General features: G+C 45.2%; 1 pseudogene; it reads left to right on the top strand.

The window, feature by feature from the left end:
• Window positions 1-8,066: 8,066 nt before the first annotated feature.
• On the top strand, window positions 8,067-8,639 carry LOC102481373 (myosin regulatory light chain 12B pseudogene; annotated as a pseudogene).
• Window positions 8,640-12,930: the final 4,291 nt, after the last annotated feature.

Here is a 12,930-nt window from a genome sequence, read left to right as displayed (position 1 = left end):
ATATGTGCCCTATGGCAAAAACCTCTAAAAAAATAAAATGAATAAATAAAATAAGCCTCTTTGTTCTTCTTATGCTTAGCCCCCCTTTTCTTTCCATCATCACATATCCCATAGTCATAATGCCTGCTCTCTTTCCCCCCAAATGAGAGAGCTGAGGGACTTTTAAGGAGCTTGATAGATTTGAGACAAATCAAAGGCAATGAACTGCTTTTGTCCTAACTGGAAATCCTGCTGGTTGTGACCAGTCCTACCCAATCAGCCTTGGAAACAAAAAACAAGGACATTCCTGAGACCCTCTCAGTGGACAGTGTTTAAACACCCAGTTCCTGTTTTGCTATGGTCTCGGCCTCCAGTGACACAGTTGTGCCTTCATCTGCGCATTTGGAAACTAGAAGAATTTTCTCACGACAACCTCACTTCCTGTGTTTCTCATTACGGTTTACTGTGGTTCTCTTTTTTCTCTCCTCAAAGGCCACAGTCCCATGAGATTTATAGACATGGTCAGAGTAAGAGAAGGGGGTTTGAATTCAACATACATTCTTCCATATGGGTGCACAAATGAGACTCCAGATTAGATTCTGGCACTTGGAAATGCTTACATTCACAGAAAATATCAACATTCGGAGAAATATGCTCATTGAGATACACCTCAGTATTTATTTACTTACTTCTTTTCTTTTCTTTCTTTCTTTATTTTTTTGGGAGGGAGAGGTTTTTGCTATATGGCATATGCGCTCGCCAGAAAGACAGAGAGACAGAGAGACAGAAAGCAAGAAATCATCCCCCAGTGGGGATGGCCACACTGCAATCCCTTCTCCTCTATTCTCCTCTTGGGATCTTGGGCACGCATGCACACGCGCCGGGCGTGTTTTAAGTCACCAGGTCCGGGACTTGAACCATGGTTGGCTACATAGGAGTCCAGAGACATAGCCATTACACCAACTCTTGGTCCCTTCTTTTATTTATTTTAATTTTTTTTTTTTTTAGGTTTTTGCCATAAAGCATGTGAGCTCACTGAAGAGAGACAGAGAGATAGTGAGAGGGAAAGTGAGAAATCATCCTACCGGGGGGATGTCCACACTACAATCCCTTCTCCTCCATTCTCCTCCTTGGATTTTAGGCACATACTCACAGGTGCCTGGCGTGATTTTCAAGCCACCAGGTCCAGAACTTGAACCACTGTTGACCATGTGGGAATACAGTGCCTTAACCACTATGCCACCTGCTGGCCCTACATTTTTATTTTATTTTATTTTATTATTTTATTTTATTTTATTTAACCAAATAGACAGGGAGAGAGGGAAGGTGAGAAAGCAAGCCACCAGGCTTGGGACTTGAACTGTGTGTGGTCAGCTATTTGGGAGTCTGGCATCTTAACTGTCATGCTGCCTGTCATCCCCAAAATACAAATCACTTTTGTTTCTATGGCAAGACCTTGAATTATACACATGGGTTGACAACAAATCTAATAATTATGCTCGTGAAGTTGTCATTTACTTGGTTGAAACCTACTTAGGAATTTGAGTTCTAGTCAAACACATTAAACTGCTTCTCATCTGCTTTTTTTTTTGGAGAGGTTTTCGCTACAGGGTGCGTGAGCTCGCCAGACAGAGAGAGACATAGAGACAGAAAGCGAGAAATCACCCCCCAGGGGGGATGGTCATGCCGCAATCCCTTCTCCTCCATTTTCCTCTCGGGATCTTGGGCACGCACGCACATGCACCTGGCGTGAGTTTTAAGCCACTGGGTCCGGGACGCGAACCGCGGTCGACTATTCTTTAATTTTTTTAATTTTTTTTTTTTTTAGGTTTTTGCCATAAAGCATGTGAGCTCACTGAAGAGAGACAGAGAGATAGTGAGAGGGAAAGTGAGAAATCATCCTACCGGGGGGATGTCCACACTACAATCCCTTCTCCTCCATTCTCCTCCTTGGATTTTAGGCACATACTCACAGGTGCCTGGCGTGATTTTCAAGCCACCAGGTCCAGAACTTGAACCACTGTTGACCATGTGGGAATACAGTGCCTTAACCACTATGCCACCTGCTGGCCCTACCTTTTTATTTTATTTTATTTTATTTTATTTTATTTTATTATTTTATTTTATTTTATTTAACCAAATAGACAGGGAGAGAGGGAAGGTGAGAAAGCAAGCCACCAGGCTTGGGACTTGAACTGTGTGTGGTCAGCTATTTGGGAGTCTGGCATCTTAACTGTCATGCTGCCTGTCATCCCCAAAATACAAATCACTTTTGTTTCTATGGCAAGACCTTGAATTATACACATGGGTTGACAACAAATCTAATAATTATGCTCGTGAAGTTGTCATTTACTTGGTTGAAACCTACTTAGGAATTTGAGTTCTAGTCAAACACATTAAACTGCTTCTCATCTGCTTTTTTTTTTGGAGAGGTTTTCGCTACAGGGTGCGTGAGCTCGCCAGACAGAGAGAGACATAGAGACAGAAAGCGAGAAATCACCCCCCAGGGGGGATGGTCATGCCGCAATCCCTTCTCCTCCATTTTCCTCTCGGGATCTTGGGCACGCACGCACATGCACCTGGCGTGAGTTTTAAGCCACTGGGTCCGGGACGCGAACCGCGGTCGACTATATGGGAATCCAGTGACATAGCCGTTACACTAACTGCTGGTTCCCCTCATCTGCTTTTGTTACCAAATAAATGTTAACTCTAAGTTTCCAGCAAGTTTTTAGTAGAATTGAACCCACCAAAGCTCCTATGTTCCAAAATTCATAAAAGTCATAAATCACCTTTGTCAAGGTATAGATCCTAAAATTCTAGCTCACAGAGGGGCCTACATTCTACTAAGTGAGTTCAAATCATCTCCCAGGGTAGTATAACTGTTTCAAATGTTTCCAAATAAATACAGAAATAAAAAGCACAGTGAGCACATCGAAAAAACTTTCCAGGAAGAAATCTCTTTTGCAGGGAATTGGCCTGTATTGGCAAATCTTCTTCAGATGACTAAAATGATTTTTGCATATAGAAAGTGAGTCACCAGAAACCACAAAGGTCAAAGATCTGAGGCTCATCTAGCCCTGAGGAAATGTTGAAAAGGAAATATGCCCAGTTATTTGTGTTCATTTCTGTAAGGAAGAAAGCTCAATTCAGAGCTGGAATACTTTTTGCATTTTCTCTTGCCACTTTAATACAGTTGCTATTCAGGACCCAACTGAAAATTGAAAATGTTATCAAGAGAAACATTTTTGTCTTGCCTTTTTAACCAAAAGAATTAGATGATTGGACTAAGAGATCTCCTTAAAACATCCATGCATGGGAACCAGCAGTTAGCGTAATGGCTATGTCGCTGGACTCCCACGTAGTCGACCGCGGTTCGTGTCCTGGACCCAGTGGCTTAAAACTCACGCCGGGCGCGTGTGCGTGCGTGCCCAAGATCCCGAGAGGAGAATGGAGGAGAAGGGATTGCGGCGTGACCATCCCCCCTGGGGGGTGATTTCTCGCTTTCTGTCTCTATGTCTCTCTCTGTCTGGCTGGCAAGCGCACGCGCCCTACAGCCCTACAGTGAAAATCTCTCCAAAAAAAAAAATAATCCATGCATGTTCTATCTTTTTTTTTAATAATTATTTTATTTAACTTTATTTATTATTATTATTTTTGATTTGACCAAAGAGAGACAGGGAGGGAAAATGGGAAAGCAAGCTGCCAGGTTTGGGACTTGAACCATGGACAGCTACATGGGAGTCCAGCGCCCTTATCCACCATGCCACCTGCAGCTTCTATGCTCTATCTGTTAAGATCATTTTCTTGGCTGCTTCAGAAGGGATCTTTTTGTACTGAGTCCTGATTGAGTTGCCCATTTAAGTTCTATGAAGAAAATGACATCAGATTCATCTCTAATACACAGCGTCTGGTGAAGTTCTGAACGGAGTTAGGAAATGCCATGTGATAGAAGAGTCAAGGCTCAGCTCCTCTTTCATTGCTCAACAAATGCAGGCAGGGTGCATATCTGCTCTCAGTGAGTCAACCACCTTGGCCAGCCAGAGCACTGGGCCACCTTGTTCAACTGGGTTCTGTGGGCATGGGCCCCTTTCAGATGCCCCAATTTTCAGGACCTAAGAAAAGGCACATAACCAAAGTATTTCAGAGCTGGAAGGAACCTAAGGGATCGCCTTCCTCCACGGCTCTCACTTTTTTTTTTTTTCCCCAATCATTGGCCAATCTTTTATTTTAGAGTTGATAAACAGAAAACTTGCTGTGTTTTTTAGTAAGTGACTGAATTAGAAAACAATCACCATGTATACTTTTATTAGAGGTTATTTATTTTTTCCATGAGTGAGGGGAGAGGAGGAGACAGACACCCCCAACAGAGTATTTCATGCTGTAGTTCCCCCTCACCCTCTCTGCCCATGTCAGCTGACCCAGATCATGGGCATGCATGCATCGGCTGGAGATGCTCCAGGAGGACCCAGACTCAAACCCAGGACCTTTCTATGTGGGTTCAGTTGTGTTACTACCATACCACTCTCTGTCTCCCAGATAAATATATATATATATATTTTTTTGCTATAGGCCTCGTGCACTCTCCAGAGAGACAGAAAGAAACAGAGAAACAGAAAGCCAGAAATTACCCCCTAGGGGGATGGTCACACCACAACCCCTTCTCCTCCATTCTCCTCTCAGAATTTTGGGCATAAATGCACAGTCACCCAGCGTGAGTTTCAAGCCTCTGGGTCTGGGACTCGAACCACTGTAGGCCATGCAGGAGTCCAGCGACGTAACCTCTATACCATCTGCTGGTTTTCCTATATATATATATATATAGGCTTTAAATCAGCCTGGCTAGCAATTTACCAATAGAACAGATATTCAAGAAATCTCAGCTCCTACTATTGTAACATGTCTATAGTTCTCACTTCCCTAGTCCCTGGACAAAGCAACACTGTGGAAACTCTTCATTTTTGCTTCTCTTAACTAAGTAGCTCTAATAAGCAATGCATGTTGGTCTGCCTGGCCTTCACTTCCTGGGGTCTTTCTCTACCTCGGCAGTCCTGTACCCACATTCCTTCCGATCAATGCCGGTTCTTGAGCAAATTCCCTTTAGCATCAATATCTACTGATGGTTTCTGATAAGACTCTTAGGACTATGTGTATATGTGTGTGTGTGTATTTAAATTTGGTCTAAGGCCCATGCACTTCCTGGAGAGAGAGAGAGAGAGAGAGAGAATGAGAAAGCACCCCCCCGCCCCCAGGGAGGGATGGCCATGCTGCAATTTCTCCTCCTTCATCCTCCTTCCAGGATTTTGGGCCTGTAAGCACATATATCTGGCATGTTTTTCAAGCTGCCAGGTCTGGAATTCAAACTATTCAGTGGGCCATGAGGGACTCAGCCATCTTAACCACTACACCACCTAGGTGGCTCAGGGATTATATATATTTTAGCAGGAGGGAAACGATAGGCAAAAAGAATGAATCTGTAATTATGGAATTGTCAACTCTCTCATTTTATTTTATTTTTAAAAATTTATTTATTTATTTCTTCTGAGAGAGAGAGGAAGAAAGAAGCACCAACAGGACCTTCACACTGAGGACTACCCCCGAGCTTCGGCCAGCCCACATCATGGGCACATGTGCTCTGTATGTACAGGGAGACCTCCAAATGCCAAGATGGCCGTTTGGGCTCAGCGTTGCAGAGTATTATGCTACTGCGGCCTGACCATGGCTGACTCACAATGCTCTCATTCCCCCCACCTCCTTTTTTTTTTTTTTTTTTTTTAATGCTGGAGAGCACATGTGCTCATCAGAGAGAGACAGACAAGGTTTCCGGACAGTCCTCAAAGGCTTTGACCTTCCACCTCCGGCAGAAGAGTCCACTGTGGAGCGGGGTCTCCTAAGACCTAGCCCTGAACTCCAAATCTCCCTACTAGAGTAGTTGCAGATGCAACTCGTAATTTTCCAGTTGTGTATCAGGGAACTAAGGATCATGTGCACCAAAACGCACTCAATCCCCCAACAACAGACATTAAATTTCAGAGAGGCTGACCCTGTAGTGGAACAGTTAAGTGCTATGTATTGGGAGCTGGCTTTCACATTAGCCAACTGTGGTTGGAGACCCAACCCTGGCAGCTTGACAAGCACACTGGGAAAAGCCAGCAGGTGGTGAAGTGGTTAAGGTGTGGGACTCCCACATAGCCATCTGTGGTTCAAGTCCCAGACTTGGTGGCTTGCTTTCTCACTTTCCTTCTTTCTCTCTCTCTGCTGAGTGCATGTGCCCTATAGCAAACTAAAACATAATAATAATAATAAATAAGATTTAATAAATAATTCTTTAAAACAAACAAAACACACTGGGCATGTGCGTGTATAGGCCCCAAATCCTAATGGGAAATGGAGGAAAAAGGATTGTCGTATGACCACACCCTGTTGAAAGTGTTTCTTCTTTGTCTTTCTGGCAAGCACACACACTCTGGCACCAAAAAAAAAAAAAAAAATCTCAGCACAGTCTAAACCCAAAAGGAGGGAGTGAAATGTTTTCTAAGCATACCTTATAATTTGAGCCATGAATATAATTACCTGATGAACACAAATTTCACATTTCTAAATAAGGCATTATTTATTCTTTCCCTTTTAAAAAACACTTCTTTATTCATGATAGAGGCGAGAGCATCCGCATGAGAGCGTGTGTGAGAGAGGGACCAGTCCCCTCCACAGAGCTGGTCACACTGTCACCACTGACCTTCGGCCCTCAGCTCATCAGACTCTGGACATTCTGCGTGCCTGCAGTGTTTCAGGGAGGCTGGGGATTTGAACCGTAGCCACTGTGTGGGATCCAGTTTCTCTTGAACAGCACAGTACCACGGTGCCATGGAGCTAGCTTGTTTCTTTTCTTAATCTGCCTCCTCTTTTTCGCTTCCCCATTGTGTCTTCTCAGGCCTGTCGGAACATAAGAGAGCTCTGACTGAGCTACTGTGGTTTTCAATTGCTTTCAGCCACACAAGACCCACCTAGAGCCTGAAATAAATAAATATATTGTGTGCGTGTGTGTGCGCGTGCGTGCGTGTGTGTCGTTATTACTTTAGGCTATTTGTTCTACATATATTCTGTTTCCTGCTTTTTAAAGTCTTGTGACCCAAGGCTGGATTCAATGTATTCATTATTCAGAGTAAATAGAGAGTCACAGTTCTACATCTCACACGGGAGCCTCTGTACTGGGTGACGGCATGGGAGAGGTTCTCTGAAGATGACAATAGAAATAAGAGCAGTCCTCACTTTGCGGGGTCGTTGGACGGCCTGTAAGGGAAGTCCTAAGTGTGGTACCTGACACACAGCAAGCACCCACACTTCCTTTATATTATGTGAATACGTATCTGTTTTCCACAAAAGATTTCAATGTTCAAAAATGCCACTGCGTCACCCGGTCTCTGTGGCGCAGCTGCTGGCATCATGGATGGTGGGGCTGGAAGCCACAGGCTGATAATGGTTCAAGTTCTTGCTCCGATCAACCTGAAAACACACCAGACATGACTGTGCCTGCCCAGGATCCCAGTGACCGGGAGGACCAAGGTCACATCGCAATGCTGCCCTGTGGGAGGTGTGTCTCTCATTCTCTGTCTCACATGTTCATGCCTGCATAGTCACTGTATTGTGACTTTTTATTTTTTTTAGTTAAACAAAGCTTTTCTTATTGTTTTTTAAGAGAGATTTTTGCTATAGGGCACATGTGTATGCCAGAGAGACAGAGAGAGAGAGACAGAAAGCAAGAACTCGCCCCCCGGGGAGGGGGAGGGATGGCCATGCCACAGTTCCTGGTACTCCAGTCTCTTCTTTGGATTTTGGGCACGCACACACATGTGCCCAGCGTGAGTTTTAAGCCACCAGGTCTGGGACTCGAAACGCAGTCGACTATGTGGCAGTCCAGCAACGTAACCGTTACTCCATCTGCTGGCCCTCTATTGTGAATATTTAAAAAGTGCCACCATTTGACTGGCGCCACCAGCGTTGGCTGCAGCCTAGTGCTCGTCTCCACTGCTAGTTGTCTTGCGCCAGACCGCTGCGGTTCCAGTGTCTGGTGCCTGAATTAAATAATCATCATGTCGAACAAAAAGGCAAAGACCAAGACCACCAAGGCGTGCCCATAGCAGCAACATCCAGTATGTCTGCCATGTTTGACCAGTCACAGATTAGGGAGTTCAACGAGGCCTTCAACATGATCGATCCAAACAGAGATGGTTTCATCGATAAGGAGGACTTCCATGATCTGCTTGTGTCTCTGGGGAAGAATCCCACTGATGCATACCTTGATGCCAGGGTGAATGAGGCTCCAGGCCCCATCAGTTTCACGATTTGGGTTCTCCCCAATGGCACAGAACCCGAAGATGTCATCAGAAAGGCTTTTGCCTGTTTTGACGAAGAAGTAACAGGCACTGTTCAGGAGGATTAGCTGACAGAGCTGCTGACAACAGTGGGAGATGTTTTACAGACAAGGTGGGTGAGCTGAACTGGGAAGCAACTATTGACAAAAAGAGGAATTTCAATTACATGGTGTTCACAGCATCCTTAAACATGGAGCAAAAGACAAAGATGACGGAAAGAACTTCAGCTCAGACGTTCCCCTTGTGCTCTTTCTCTATTTTGTTTCTCAGCTATCTCTTCCACCCTTATAGACCCTGTTGCATGCAGTTTAGTTTACCACTTTCATTGTTTTTTTCTTGGGGGGGGGATATATTTATTTCAGGCCTTTCTGCCACGTAGCATTTATATAATCAGACTGGAAATGGGAATGAGATTGTAAAGTGTATTGAAAAGAGGTTGCAAATAAAAATCAACAAATGTGAAAGCCCAGGGTGGGGTGGGCCAGGCGTTGTGGTGGTGGTGGTGGTGGTGGTGGGGAGTGACACTGCTTAAAAATTGTTGAAAAGTTGGGTTAGCAGGTAATGTGGTGGGTAAGGTGCTGGACTCCCACAGGGTCAATCAGTGGTTTGAGTCCTTGACCTAGTGGTTTGCTTACTCACTTTCTCTCTCTCTCAATCTCTCACTCTCTGTGTCTCTCTTTGGTGAACTCATCTGCCCTGGAGCAAATTTTAAAATGATAATGAGAGACCAGCACATGGCATACTAGTTATGTCACTGGACTCTCACATGGTCAACCACAGTTTGAACCCCAAGCCTAGTGGCTTAAATCTCAATGCCAGGCATGTACATACATGCCCAAAATCCTAAGAGGAGAAGGGAGGAGAAGGGATTGCAGCATGGCCTTCCTCCTAGGGTTGATTTCTCACTTTCTGTCTGTCTCTCTCTCTAGTGATCACAAGTACCCTATAGCAAAAAATCTCTCTTAAAAAAATGGTAATGATGATAAATAAATTAAAAAAAAATTCTTAACTAAAATTGTTGAAAAGCTCAGTTCTGGATCAAACTGCAATCTATAGATTGAAGAAAAGCCCCAATTGTTGTCCAAGAAAGACCTTTGTGGCTTCAGGAAACCCATGCTTAAAAGAAACACATTGTCTTCCAACCAGAAGGTTAGGCATGGGTTTGAAAACTGTTTGAATCATTGACATTCATGGAGCACTTTCTATGTGCTGGATACATTATGACCATTTAGTCTCCAAAACATCCCCAGGAGGTAAGTTACAGAGTCTCAGTGCTGTTTGATAGATAGGAAACTGCACTGACTTAGACAATAAAGTGAATGTATTGGTTTGAGGGTTGAGAAATTCCAGGGAAGACTGTGGCTGGGTGGTGTAATCTGAGCCAGCAGGTCAAATCTTGTGATGATTTCTCAGGCCCACTCTCTCGTGTTGGCTGGAACCTCAGCAAGTTTCTCCCTTCAGGACACTGTCAGTAACTCAAAGCAACTCAAAGGTTAGAGGCTTCCTCATTTACCACTAATGACAGAGGGCATCTTTTGGGGTGAATTTTGGTGAAAATTTGAATAGCTGCTTTTTCAGAAGACTTCAGCAGACCTGTTTCATTGTTTTAAGTCAGAAATCAGTGTGTCCTGGGGAAGAAGATGGGGTTTTCCTAATATTTTAATTCCGAGGCTGAGCATGGACTAAGTCACCCCCAAGTGGAGGGAACTTCCCAAAGGAATTCCAAGCTGTTGCAGAGTTGTACCAGGAAGATGATTCTGAGATGGACATCCACGTGTAGATCTGTCAGGGAGTGCCTTTGTCAGCAGCTGTAAAAGGGAGGGGGAGGGAGGCCAGAATGTGGTGTAGTGGTTAAGGCACTGGACTCCTACATGGCCAACCTAGATCCCGTGGCTTGAAACTCACACTGGGTGCATGTGTGCACATGCTCAAAATCTTTAGAGGAGAATAGAAGAGAATGGATTGTGGTATGGCCATCCGCCTGGGGGGGAGGGTGTGATTTATCACTTTTTCTCTCTATATATATCTCTCTCTGTGTCTCTGGCAAGCAACGCACCCTACAGCAAAAATCTCTCTTAAAGAAATAATAAAAGAACGGAGAGAGAGGAAAGCAGGGCTGAGTTGAAGGAGATGTTGAACTGAAGCCATCTCAACAAGGGCTTGAGCCAACTGGACTCTTTTGCGACATCCTGAGCAGAAGCAGGATGGGTGGGAGGGAGAAGCCGGGTCTTTGTGTGCCCCTTGAAACAGGAATTGTCTGTCGGATGCCCAGGAAGGAAGCGAGGCCCCAACGCAGCTCCTTTTAGAAGACCGTTCCTAGAGGGGCACTCAGCTGTCTGCTACCACTTCCAGCAGCTGGGAGGGAAAATCCTTCCGGTCTGTAGGGGAGTCTGGGCAGCGCAAGCCTGCAGTCAGGAAGCCGTTTTGGAGAAGTCAAAGCAGTCAGATTCTAAGAGCCTAAACTGGATCTGAACATGGGCCTCCCGGACGCCGTTGCTGCGGCCCCTTTCTTATTCCCTGCAGCTCAGCATATGCTGATTTCTACACACGACCCGCCGTAGGGCATTTCTGGAAGGAATCCCAGACACACGGTGTCTACATTATCAGGTGCCCATCCATGTGTGTCGTGCAAGTAGCTACGAGGGCTGAACCGGAGGAGGAAACCAGCGACGATACACCTCATTGGGTGGGTAAGGAGACCAGATGTCTGGCCAGACTCTCACCAGAGGACTACTCAATTGAATAAATGAGGAATATGAAGAACTTGGAAAGATTACAAAGACGTCACTACCATGATGAATGATTTTCTTTATTTTAAGTCATTTTTTTTTAAAGTTTGTTTATTTGGGCTCTTGGAGCCAGCCAGGATATCGGCACTTGAAGGTAAACCTGGGACATGAACCCAGAGCCTTTTTGAACCAGCAAAAGCTGCAAAGCAGGAAGGTCTTGGTGATCTCGGAGTCTCTCCTGTACGTTGAGATGCGATATTCAGCGTACACACGTGCAACATCTACGATCATAGCTTCTTGTTGGCAAAGGGGTCGAATTACATTGTTCCTGACAAAATAATCAAAATCCTAAAAATATTAGGCTCTCGCCTGCTGCCCTTTGCTCTCCACTGTGATGGATGTTCATGGGTCATGAAATTAACACCACACCTATCAGAAGAACACACCAGCAGCTTCGAAACACCTGAACTGAGGGCGAAACCCTCACCCAGCTTACCATGTCAGCCCTTGGAAACAGCATCCAATAGAGTACTTCATCACGTCTGGTTCCCATGACAACAGCCACTGAGGCAGCTTCTCTGAACAAGCCTGAATGCGATCGCCTGCCAACATGGAAATATAAACCCTCCTCTATTCTCGGTTTCTCAGCACTTCTGTCCCTGACATGTCCTGTGTTACAAAGCAGGACCTGGCACGTCGCCTGCCTCTCCCTCGCTCTGCACCAGATTTCCATAGCGAAGCCCCCCTCGCCACTGTGCTTCCAGTGTAGAATGTGGAAGGGGCGAGGGGGCGCGACATACGATCTATGAGACAAGGCGAGTGGTTTCAGATGGTTTCGTCGTCATCTAAGTCTCATCCGGAGCTCTGGTTTTTCTTTTTAATGCCTTTTTCTGTTGGACTCGAATCAGAGCATATTTGTTTTCAAGAGCAAGGCAGACTTTCCAAGTAACAGAGAAGCTATTTTTAGAGGATCTTGGGAGAGGGAAGATTTCAGAATTCATCTAAACTTAGATCCAGCTTTTGGTACACAGGGTCTCCCAGGGACATAGTCTGCACATGCACAGATGTTTCTCCTGGCCCGACCTGAACTTCCTGAGATGTCCCCAAGGCCGGTACTAGAAGGGACCTGGAGTTGCCACCTGGAAAGCCATGCATCCTTCCTCTCTTTCTTTTGTAAGGACAGCACATTTTAGGGGCCAGCCAGTGGTGCAGTGGTGACACAATTCTCTGCAATGCCGGGCCCACATGAAGGTCCCAGGTTCGTGTCCCAAGGCCACCCTGTGCATGCTGGGCATGCACATATACACATGCCCAGAATCCAGACTGGGAGGCCGTGGATCATGGCAGGGTCTCATTCTCTTTTGGAAGGAATAAGTGAATAAACTTAAGGGAAAAAAAAAGAGAGAGAGAGAGAGAGAGAGAAAAGAACAGTATAGCGTCAGTTTTCCAGCTCCTAAAAACCTTGTGATAAAGTCAGATCGTGCTGCAAATGGCCATGTTGACAGTGTGGTTATCTGGGCTCGTCAATGAATTTGGGTGAGTGAGCTTCAAGGAAAACAATGACAGCAGTAATGAGTTTGTGGTTGAGGGTTGGCTCATCACTATGAGTGTGAACCCTGAATTTGCACCCCAGGTTTGTGGCCTGGGATGCTTGAGGGGCCAGACAATACTTGTGGTTTGACTGCTGTGCTAAGGGAGGAGCTGTGGATAAATATTAGATATAATAATTCAGTAGACAGGACCAGCAGGTGGCATGATGATTAAAGTGCTGGATTCCCAGATGGCCAATGGCAGTTCAAGTCCTGGACTTGGTGGCTGGCTTTCTTTCTCTTTCTCTCTCTCTGGTGAGTGTA

Source organism: Tupaia chinensis, unplaced genomic scaffold (genome assembly GCF_000334495.1).
Source record: "Tupaia chinensis unplaced genomic scaffold, TupChi_1.0 Scaffold140845_1, whole genome shotgun sequence".
Classification (NCBI taxonomy): domain Eukaryota; kingdom Metazoa; phylum Chordata; class Mammalia; order Scandentia; family Tupaiidae; genus Tupaia; species Tupaia belangeri.
The sequence above is the reverse complement of the archived record's forward strand: the minus strand, read 5'-3'. Positions and strand labels throughout refer to the sequence as shown.